Source organism: Cervus elaphus, chromosome 14 (genome assembly GCF_910594005.1).
Source record: "Cervus elaphus chromosome 14, mCerEla1.1, whole genome shotgun sequence".
In the NCBI taxonomy this organism is placed as follows: Eukaryota; Metazoa; Chordata; class Mammalia; order Artiodactyla; family Cervidae; genus Cervus; species Cervus elaphus.
Window position 1 is genome coordinate 14,710,147 of NC_057828.1, and position 12,428 is coordinate 14,722,574.

Consider the following 12,428-nt stretch of genomic DNA (forward strand, 5'->3'; position numbering starts at 1 on the left):
TGTCCGTCTTGGGTGGCCCTGTACCACGTGGCTCAGAGCTTCACTGAGTTACACAATCCCCTTTGCCACAACAAGGCTGTGATCCACTACGGGGAAAAGGCCTTGATGCTGGGAAAGATTGAAGCCAAAAGGAGAAGGTGGCAGAGGATGAGATAGTTAGAGAGCATCACCAACACTAAAAAGAATTTGAGCAAACTCTGGGAGATAGTGAACGACAGGGAAGCCTGGTGCGCTGTAGTTCATAGGGTCAAAAAAGAGTCAGAGATGACTTAGTGACTGAACAACAACAAAACTACTTGTATGCAAGACTTGTCTTAGCCTCTGCCTTCAGAGGAAACCAGGTTAAGACATTCTCTTTCATTTAAAGATTTTTGTTAGAGGGAAAGGTTAAGTTATTCAACTGTTAAGTTATTTTAAACATAATTTGAAATGTATAACTAATTCCAAATATATTATGGGGAAAATGAACATTTTACACTTATTTGTTCCTTAAAACACAAAACTTTTTTTAAAAGACTCACACTTTCAAGTAATATAGGAAAGCCATCTCAGAAACCAGTTACTATAGTAGATGAAGAATAGGTCCCCAGCTGCAAAAAAACTTATGCTGGTGGCCTCAGTGTCTATGAGCCAGCTTTCAAAGACCTGTCTGAATTTCACTGCCTGAGGGCTTTTCCCTGAAGCTACTGAGTCCACTCTAAGCACACAGTAGGCCAGAAGTTCTTGGAACCAACCCCCTAAAACAGCCCTCAACCCATGACTGATGGGAGTGAGCATCTAATACTCAGCTCCCCAGAGAAAGGTAGAAAGAGGGACAGAGAGAGGTGGCTGGGGGCGGGGGGGCACGTGGAAGGGAATAGGTACACAGAGATGACAGACATAAAAAGTTAGAGATATTACTATGGACTGTAGAGTACCCACCCCCCCCCCCAATTCACATGTTGAAACCTTAAGCACCAATGTGACAATATTTAGAGACGGGGCCTTTGGGAGGTAAGTAGGTTTAGATAATGACATGATTAGTGACCTTATAAGGACAGACACCACACAGTTTGCTTCCCCAGTATGCTCTTTGTATGTAAGGACTCAGGGAGAAAGCAGCCACCTGCAATCCAGGAAGAAGGCCCTCACTAGGGAAATGAGCTGTCCAGCACCTTGACCTTGGACTTCCCAGTCTCCAAAACTATAAGAAATATGTCTTATGTTAATATTAATGTATATATGTGAAATCTAGGAAAATGATATAGATGATCTTTTTGCACAGCAGGAATAGAGATGCAGATGTAGAGAATAGACATGTGGACATGGGGTGGTGGGAAGGATGGATTGGGAGAATAGTACTGACACATACACACTACTACGTGTGAACAGATAGCTAGTGGGAAGATGTTGGATAGCACAAGGAGTCCAGCTCCATGCTCTGTGATGGCCTAGATGACTAGGAAGGGAACAGGGGTGAGGGAGGTCCAAGAGGGAGGTGGCATATGTATACACACAGCTGATTCACTTCACTGTTCAGCAGAAACTAACACAATGTTATAAAGCAACTATATCCTAATAAAAAAGAAAGAAAAAATACTCATTGTTTAAAACACCCAATCTATGGTATTTTTGTCATGGTGAATTTCATCCACCCGAGCTGACTAATACAGATGAGCTTCAGATATATACCCCCCATCCCTGAAGTGGGCAATCTCTGAGGTGTATATTTCACACCATTTCCCAGGTCTCCCCTGGGACTATGTGTCAGTGGACATTGGTAGTAATTGATTTGATAATGAATTTCCATTGGCTGTCTTTCTTTCTCCGTCTCTCTTCCCATTTCCTTCCCTGTGTTTCCTACATTTCTGAAATAAATTATTTTACTCTAGAAAGCTGTCTCAAAATCTGTTTTTATGGGCACCCAAATGGAAACAGTCTTATTGGTATAAAAATCTACAAAGCTCTGCCCTGGGTCATATCCAGTGAGAACAATACTACAAAGAGGGTTCAGTACTTTTACACACTAGTGTTCAACCGGCTTAAATGAGATCCAAAAATGAGAAATCAGAGCTTAATTCCCAAGAGGATCTGTGAGAAAAAGTCAGTATGAATGTCTATTCTGAAAATAGTTGTGCCTCAGTGCCTGCATGGCTTAGGACTAAATTGGGATAGGGTTTTTTGGTTTTTCTTTTTTAGATTTTTTTTTTTAAGACTTTGGTGGTAAATTTCATTCACACTCCTAACAAACTGCTTGTTTCAAAATAGTTTCACCAAAGGAAAGTGAACTGTGTTTTCTTCACTGCAGAGCAAACGGAGAAGAGTTAGATTGATTTCAACTACCTTCTCAAGCTTTTCATCATAGTCTCTTCAAATGTCAAACCACTGCCTGAAGTACATATTTTTAACATTCCAATATCACAGTGTGTTGCTTAGGACCTCAGCCCTCACCTTTCCCCATGGACATCCTATTTTTATGAAAGATGAAATTGAATCAAGGAATTTGCCTGAGGTAAGGAGGTGGGGGAAGGGCACTCGGCAAGGTTTGTTGCTGTTGTTCAGTCACTAAGTCATGTCTGACTCTTCGACCTCATACACTGCAGCACACCAGGCTTCCCTGTCCTTCACTATCTCCCAGAGTTTGCTCAAATTCATGTCCATTGAGTCCATGATGCAATCCATCCATGATGCATCTCATCCTCTGTCACACCCTTCTCTTCCTGCCCTCAATCTTCTCCAGCATCAGGGTCTTTTCCAATGAGTCAGCTCTTTGCATCAGCTGGCCGAAGTACTGGAGCTTCAGCTTCAGCATCAGTCCTTCCAATGAATATTCAGGGTTGACTTGAAATATAAAGTCTCCTCTTTGGTATTTGTCACATTAAACTTGGTGTTGAGGAGTTCCTTCTCATTGCCAGTGTACAGACAAGATTATTGTCTGAAAGCTTTTTCATTCTTTATCCTAGCTTTCCTCAGATTCTAAGTGTGAAGAACCCAGAGGCAGCCAGAATGAGAGAAAGATGCAACAGTGTAGGCCTCCAGAAGGATCTAATCTAAATCCAGTGTTTTAAGATGATATTAGATGATGGGATGAGATGGGAAAATAAGAAGTTACCATTACTCATTGGAGAGAAGGGACTACTCTATGGCTGCTCTCGGTAAATCTCTAAGAAAAATATTTCCTGGGCACTTTCACTGTGCTTCTTTGAGAAAGGAAAGGCTACCCACTCCAGTATTCTGGCCTGGAGAATTCCATGGACTGGATAGTCCATGGGGTGCAAAGAGTCAGACATAACTGATCAACTTTCACTTCACTTCACTTCATTATGCTAATTACTATACTAGTTCCCAAGAAATTAATATTTAAAAATTTATACTTCCTCAAAAAGCTGACAAGCTATTGTAAAAGCAAACAAAGTAAATCCCAGATTTCACTGTAGTTTATAAATATGACCACCAAGCTCTTCACTGGGGCTCCAAGAGCTCAAGAAGCAACCTCTCAATGAGCTGGGGGATTCAAGTATATGGCATATATTTTTCCCCACCACAACTGAACAGATAAAGCTACTCCTCCACCCCCAATCCCTTCCAAATTTATAGCAATCTAAGGAGATACCTTTTTCAATCTCTATCAATGTAGTTGATAATTAGAATTTATACAATGGGATTGAAATAGAACATTTGATGAAAGAAAACAGTATCAAATCAAATCGCTTGCCCCCTTCAAGATATTCTTACCTTTAGGTGTAAAATGTGATTCATCTATCCTTGTTGTTGTTGATCAGTCGCTAAGTCGTGTCCCACTCTCCAACCTGATGGGCTAGGGCACACCAGGCTTTCCTGTCCTTCACTATCTCCTGGAGTTTGCTCAAAGGCAAGTCCATTGAGTCGATGATGCCATCCAAACATCTCATCTTCTGTCACCACCTTCTCTTCCTGCCTTCAATCTTCACCAGCATCAAGGTCTTGTCTGATAAGTTGGCTCTTCGCATCAGGTGGCCAAAGTATAGGAGATTCCCTTTAGAATTGACTGATTTGATTCACGATGGCAGCCCGGCATGGTCTGAGGTGGTCGCAACTATTACCGTGGAAGTTGTGGCAGGCCGGTGAGGGGCTGGTTCCACAAAACCCAAGATCGGGCCTGGGCCTAGAAGCGCGGGCTTACACCCAGAGCGATGGCCTGTACTCGCTCATGGCGCTCTATGATCTGCTCTGCATTCTCTCCACGACCAGCCTGGAGCAAATCAAGGCGACATAACCACCAGCAGAGCTTCCTCTCCCACCCGGACAACTCGGGGAGCTCTGAGTCTGCCGAGCACTTCACGCGCATCTCCCAGGCTCACAAGGTGCCGGGCAGTACCACCTTGCGTCGAAGTATGCCCGCGGCCTGCCAAGCGACGAGGACCTGCGCGGCCCGGGCGTCTGGCCTTCCAAGTCTCCAGCCGCTGGCCCCAAGGCGCGCCCCGCACCTGTCCTCTGAGCTGTCCAGCCCACGGCCGTGGCTTGCCAGAAGCCAACCACACCACGTTCGACTTGGACGCCTTCTTCCGGGCGCGCTGCGGTGACCGGCTGGAGCGCAAATGGCGGCTGAGGGCCGGCCAGGAGGCCTTCCGCAAGATGCTGGAGGACCGGGCCAAGAAGGGCTTATCCTGGGATGAGACGTGGCTTTCGTCCTCATTCTGCGCCTAGTCTTCCTCATCATGAGCTCTTGTTTTTAATCTGTGAATGGAGGGCAGGGGAGCAGCCCCCAGCCAAGAAAATGGCCTTGCCTGTTATCTTGAACCACTTACCTCCCATTTTCTACCTCTGTTGGGGGTCCGAAGGAACTGCCCTCTCCCCCTCCTCTTCCCCACCTGGCCAGCTTAGCCATTGACCTGCATATCCCTGCCCCCATCCCCGTCCAGAAAAGGCCTTTCAATGCTCAAGAAAACAGGCCCCTAATGAGGAGTCTCAGAGAAAGTGATGACACCGCACTCCAGTACTCTTGCCTGGGAAATCCCATGGACGGAGGAGCCTGGTAGGCTGCAGTCCATGGGGTCGCAAAGAGTCGGACACGACTGAGCGACTTCACTTTCACTTTTCACTTTCATGCATTGGAGAAGGAAATGGCAACCCACTCCAGTGTTCTTGCCTGGAGAATCCCAGGGACAGGGGAGCCTGGTGGGCTGCCGTCTATGGGGTCACACAGAGTCGGACACAACTGAAGCGACTTAGCAGCAGCAGCAGCAGCAGCAATGAGGAGTCTGAAAGACCGAGAGTGAGGGGTTTTCTGGAGGCCCTGGGGTGCCCGTTCCTGAATATTGTCAGCTTCTGGAATACTTGCTCTGGCTTTCTTGTAAAGAAAGATTCCCAGCAAGATTCGTCTGCTCCTTCCCTATGTAGCGTGGGGCTCCCGTGTAACCTTGAAACGTGCAATGTGACCAGTTGTGGCTGCCGGAAGAAAAAAATCTGGGGTCGTACGAAACTTGTCTTTCTGTGAGTTTCCCAAGCCACAGGTGAGGCCGAGGTAGGGTGAGGATGTGATTCGTGGGAACCTGGCCATTCTTGGGTAGTTAGATCCCACTTCAACTTCTGTTGGTGGCCTGTGGGAGTGGGAAAGAAAGTAAGGTTATGAGCCTTCCTGCTCCCATGCTTATCGAATGTATGACCTGGAAAAATTTCCTCTGTGGGCCTGATGGCAGAGGAGCAAATTGGTTACTCTTTCGAGGTCTGTCATATTTGATTATCTATTTTCTGGTAGGTTCAGTGATTAAAATATTGATGTCAGTAGAGCCGGGTTTATCCTTGGGACAGTGTGCCTGGCACCTGGTCATCCCTTGACCAGCCAGCCTCTTTACTAACTCTGCAGCTCCTCCCCTCCCAGAAACAGAGCAACAAATGGGGAGTTAGAATCACCTGAGAGAGGCCCACCCTCCCATTCTGCTGGCAGTGCCTTCCTCAGGCCCTGCAAGCCAAGTCCTTGAAACATGACTATTTGAGGCTGTGGAAACTGGAGGAATTTGAGTAGACAGGACTGTTGAGGGCCAGGTGGGACGTGGTAGAAATGCAGTTCTTTATTCAGAGCTCACTGAGGCTTTTTTTTTTTTTGGCTACACAGTTTGGCATGGGAGATCTTAGTTCCCCAACCAGGGATCGAACCTGTGCCCCTGCAGTGGAAGTGCAGAGTCTCAACCACTGAATCCCTAGAGAAGTACCCCCACACACACTTTTTTTTTTCCCTTTATTCCTAGCTGGTGGGTGATCACTTACTAGAGCTGTTGTAATCCAACTCTCTTAACCCTGGATCACTGCATGTGGGGTATGAGCTGTGAGATGGTAAGAACTCAAGTGTGTATGCAGTGTTGCGCATATAGCCCTGGGATAGGAAAACCTTTGCAGGAGACATACTACAAGATAAAGACTTAAGTCTAGGTTGTAAACAAAGCCAGAGGTGCTTTGCTATATTAACACCAATTCCTGCAGTCAGTCTTTTGGGTACAGTTCCTGTATAAATTTGGATAAACCCATAGCTGGTTCAACTTGGTCTCTTGGAGTTTTCTTAAGTTCTTCAACATGGCTTTGTAGTGACCATTTGATTCAGTAGTAAGGATTTATGCTCACTGTGGTTCAGACATGCTGGGCTCAGTGAGCCTTGGTTTGGGGGTCAGGGGGCATATGTACTTTTCAACATAACATTTAATGTTACTATGTTTCATATTTGGAAATCACGATGGGGGGGGGGGGGGGCTGTTCTTTTCAAAACACAAACAACAGGAAGTGAAGCTTAGTAAAAGGTACAGAGACTGGTAATTCTCAACCAAAGAGTTGGGGCATAACAGATTGTCCTTGAAGCAAGATTTCTTACAAGTTTCAATCAAATGGGGTTGCAGTTCTTTGGGGTTTTATTTGTAAAGGCACTAATGGTCTGTGATATCCAGGACCTTTCTCATGGACTCTGCTATATACCCTCAAATTGGTTTTCTCTCAGTAAAGATCACAGCCAAGAAAATTCCCTGGGGACCCCAGAACATGGAGGTGGATAGAAAATTCCAGAAGGTTTGAGGTGGTGGGGTCCAGACTCTGTGAAACTTCTGGAACAGTCCATGCAACTCCAGACATGGCAGTCGATAAAATGTATTAACCATCCAAAAAAAAAAAAAAGAATTGACTGGTTTGATCTTCTTGTAACCAACATTTTTCACCCACAGTCTTTACTACATAAGTATTGAAGCAATATTAGTGAAGATAGTATTCTCTAGGTCTGCTACTCTTTTACCCTCAGTTCATTAAAAATACTGGTCAGTTTCCTTCTTTCCTTTTCCCTCCAGCTCATGCATAGCCTCTTCTTTTTGATTCACTGAACTCTCTGAAGGTACAAAGGCTAAGCCATGACTTTTAATAGATCCCTCACCTGGTACAATGGGACCAGTTTAGCACCATTCAATCACACCACTGACTATACAAGACCAAACACCACACCAGACACCAGAGATAAAGAAATAAACAGAAATTCTATCTCAAGATATAGAGAGACTGACAGTTAAGACATATCTCTCTGAAGGGTAAGGACTGTGCTATGATGCAGGCATGTGAAAGATGCCCAACAGAAGAGGAGAGAGATGATGATGGACATCTTCCTAGAGGAAGTAGGATGTGAGCTGAGCCTCTAAGAAGATGAAGTTAGCTGTGCATAGAACAAATGAGCGAATTCCCAACACGCTGCATTGCTTGCCATCTTTAAAGGCTCCTCAAGAACCTTAGATGAGAGATGACTTTAGGGAAGTAGAAAGTAGCTAAGTCGTGAAGGCAAGGACTCAAATCCAATACCACCAGCTGAACAGCTCTTGTTAACATTACAAAGGGCAGAGATTTAAAAGAAGGCCTGGACCGACTGGGATCAATATTCTTGGTTCAAATCTCTCTACTCAGTTCTATCTGAGAGTCCTGAGAGGTTTATAAAATGTCTGAAAATGTGATGTTCCAGCTATTAATATAATAAAAGAATTCCACAAAGGCCAGCATGAGACATTTCCTAAACATATTCAGAATTTTACTAAAAATTGAAGAAAATAACCAATTTTGTGTATTCCTCCTTGACCCACAGGTAAGGGAGGAACTTGATTCACAGATGTGTACACATGTTTGAGAGGACATGAAAGCACTTGTAATTTTTTTATGGTAAACAGCTATATATATGTATATATATATACACATGTATGTAAATATATTAGTCACTCAATCATGTCTGATCCCATGGACTGTAGCCTGCCAGGCTCCTCTGTTCATGGAATTCTCCAGGAAAGATTACTGGAATGGGTAGGATTCCCTGCTATATCTTGTATTTTATGCACTTTTGCAAGTAAGTTAAAAACTAGTCATTTTTTTGTAACTGTCAAGCATTGAGAATATATAAAAATGACAGACCCCTGCCTCCTGAGTAAAAATAACACATAGAAGAACCAACCAAGTTGTAGGTATGGTCGCATGCTTTTACCTCATCAAGCAATAATTATGTTTTAATCAGCACATAAAAGATCATATTGAAAACTATTTATATCCTTTACTGCTTTGGCAATTGGAGAAAGAAAAAGATTCCAATATGAAATCTTGCAGTGGGACTCAACTAATGTGTGGGCTTCAGTCCTGATCTACATTACACTTAGTCATGAGATACATATATAAATATACAGATATAATTTGAATTAAAAACTCGCAAAATCAAGATGATCTGGCCCACTATAGGAGAACATTAGTCCTTGATTGCTTTGTGATATTAGTAAGTCTAGAGGAGTTTATTTTGTGAGAGAGAGAAACTATGGCTGAAAAATATCACCTATGCTAAAAGACTTGATGGAAAGCAGCCAGAGATGGGCAAAGTCACATTTTTAAGATGTTCCCAAAATAAAGTTAGAACTCAGTAGTCTTGATCTGAAACACTAGAAACTATCAATGGCAATAAAGTTAGCTAGGTGGTTAATGGCCAAAAATGAAAAGCTATTTGTATTTAACACCAAATGAATACATTGTTATCTAGGAAATAGTATATATCAGCCTTGTAATGCTATCAGTACAATTTCAACTTCACAGTGTGATCCAATAATCATAAAAATCACAAATTTGCCTAAATCATCTGTAGTTTTATCATCACCCCTAATCAGTTTGCTTCAGAAACTTGCTAGCCATTTTCAAGTAAATTCATGTCTATTCCAAGTTTCATAATCCACTTATTTTTATTATAATATTATAAAGGCAGTGGTGAGAATGAAGCCTTGGTCCAGCTTCTTGCCCAGGTAAAAGATTTGTTTCAAATGCAAAATAGGCCAATGAATTTTAATGTAAAAGGGCAGAAGTTCAGTGAAGAGGTTTCAGATTCTACATTCTAAGTAACCTTAAAGAAACCTCCACTTTCAGAATGCTTATGTTTTATTAAAGAAGAAAAGCCAAAATTTACCTGAAAATGATATTTCAATACTGTAAGTCCCCTACACATGAACAAGTTCCATTCCAAGAGTGTGCTCATAAATCAGTTTGTTCGTTAAGGCCAACAAAGTTAGCCTAGGTACCCAGATAACACAAGTGATTGTGTAGTACTATACTGTAATAGGTTTGTAATACTTTTTACATAAATAATACGTTTTAAAAGCACACAAAAATTGAAGCATTTTTAATCTTACAGTACTTATCTGGAAAAGTACAATAGCACAGTACAACATTGGGCTTCGCTGGTGGCTCAATAGTAAAGAATCTGCCTATCAATGCAGGAGACGCACGTTTTATCCCTGGATCAGGAAGATCACCTGGAGAAGGAAATGGTAACCCACTCCAGTATTCTTGCCTGGGAAATCTCATGTACAGAGGAGTCTGATGGGCTCAGTCCATGGAGATTACAAAAGAGTCATACACAACTCAGTGATTAAACAACACCATTACAACAACTAGCATAAAGGAACTGGCATCGAGTGGACAAACAAGAGTTACTCCACTCCAACACGAGTGGAGGCGGGAGAAGGCATGGGAGATGGTAGAGCTGAAGGATCATCAGCAATAGAAGATGAAGGGGAAACTGCAGTTTCACTCAAGCCTTACGATGATGGAATGCAGGTTTGCATCTTTGAAAGTCCACAGCTTGAAAGTTCCTATGTAGGGGATTTACTGTACTCCCCTAGCCTAACTACATATCTGTGTGAGGTCGGATTTTTTTTCATACACCTCAGCCAAATCAGTCATATCTGACTCTTTGCAAGCCTATGGACTATACAGTCCGTGGAATTCTCCAGTCCAGAATACTGGAGTGGGTAGCATTTCCCTTCCCCATGGGATCTTCCCAACCCAGGGATTGAACGCAGGTCTCCCGCCTTGCAGGCGGGTTCTTTACCAACTGAGCCACAGGGAAGCCCCAAATCATCATACAGCAAGAGACTGTGCAGAAGCAGGTGTGAGAATCCAGCTATCTTCAATTAAACCCAGCACTAAGAAGGCTTGTAAAAACATGACACCATGCTACTTTTCTTACTACACTTTTTGTTTAGGAATTGGTTATTTCTTATAGCAATAAGTCAATGCATACTGGGTTTATTACATTTAAATGAATTAATCGATAGTCTTAAGTTTTCTTTTTAAATCTTTGTCATGATATAACTAACAGAAACACAAACACATTGGGATTGTTAATAGTTTTTTAAAGTAAAACGGGTCCTGAGACCCTGATGTAGTCATCAAGAGCCCATGTTTGAACCTTACCTTTAACACACACTTGCCTGACCATGGGTAGGAATTGAACCTCTCTAAATATTAATTCCCTCATAAGGAAAGTGAGGATAACATTAGCACTTTCAATGGATTGTTGTAAGTTTTAAATAATATACAATAACAAATCATAATGTATGTTAAAATATAAATAAAATTATGTTTACTCTATATTATAGTTTATTTTTGTAAAATAAGTATATGTATTTAAATACTATTATATTTATAAAGATAAGATCCCTGGCATGTACATAGTGCTCAGTAGATGAAAACTGTTATCGCTCCATCACTATAGCATGGGGTGAGTATGTAAGAGACATGAAAAAAAAAAAATGAATAGCATAGTATTGTAAAATCTGAGAAAAAGAAGTTCCAACAAGAGGGACTTCCCTGGTGGTCCAGTGATTACGACTTCTGCTTTCAACGCAGGGGATGAGGGTTCGATCCCTGGTGGGGCAGTTAAGATCCCACATGTCTCACAGCTAAAAAACCAAAATGTAAAACAGAAGCAATATTGTAATAAATTCTATAAAGACTTTAAGAATGGTCCACATCAAAAAAAAAATCTATATTAAAAAAAGAGTTTCAAGAAGAGAAATTTATCCATAATGTAAAAATCTGGTGGGAGGGTGAATTGTGACTCCTTGGTGAACTCCAGGGAGGTCAGTTTGAGAACAACGGTTGTGCTGAATGCCAGCCTGTGAGGAGCTTAGAGGAGGGGCCGTGAGGAAGCAAAGGCTGGGAGTTTAAGTCTCCTTTCAGGGCAGTCTAGGCAGCCTGATCCTGGGGACACACAGGAACAGCCTTGACTGTGAAGCCTACGCTAATCAATATGTGAGTCCCTGCAGACAGACGTCCCTTTGCCCAGTAAATCTGAAAGGAATCCATGCCACTGGAGGGGGTGTGCCTTTCTTACTATAACTATTATATTCTGCCTTATCTTACCATTATATGTGGGCCAATATCTTACCTCCACCGTCTCCCCCTTGAGGGAACTTATCTCACTAGTAACACCTGTGAAAATGCCTTCTCCAGAGCAGATACAAAGTAAAAAGCAAATTGAATAAGTAATTTCTACAGTGTAGACATACACAGAGACCCACACAAGTGAATCACATATACTTGCCCACTGTGATGCTAGAAAATTTCATCACCAGTCCTTGAACCAACTTTGCTTGATATCCCAGTCTCTATGACGAGTTTCTTTCTGGACCCGTAATCTCTGAATAATAAGGATGAAGATTCTGTTTTTCTGGGCATATCTATGCAACAAGTTTATTAAAGCCCTACCACTCTTTGCCTTTCTGGCCCACTAATGACCTTAGTAGCATGCTACATATATAATTTTTATTTAGGTTTGAACCCACATGACCTCTGTATGACATACAATTAACTTTATTAATTTGGATAGTACTAACTCAGATTTTGCACTTATTCAGGTGTACAATTAAGCTTTTTTTTTCTTTTTTTTTTTGCTATTTAGGAGAAAAATCTTTATAGATAACTCAAATTCTGACCTATGTCACAATGGTGGTTTTTTGTAAATTAATTAAAAGAATAGACAACTTTTCAAGTTGTCAGTATCCTTTAAAATAAACAAAGTGGTTGGCTTTCAGACATTGAGATCATTATAGTCATACCTATGAATATTATAATATGGATAATAATGGTGATTTTCTATTTCCATCTCCAAGTAGATGCCTTTTGACTGAAAGAGTTGCCATTCT

General features: G+C 42.1%; 1 pseudogene; it reads left to right on the forward strand.

Annotated features, from left to right (window-relative positions):
* Positions 1 to 4,021: 4,021 nt before the first annotated feature.
* Positions 4,022 to 4,694, forward strand: LOC122708058 (annotated as a pseudogene).
* The last annotated feature ends 7,734 nt before the right edge of the window (positions 4,695 to 12,428 follow it).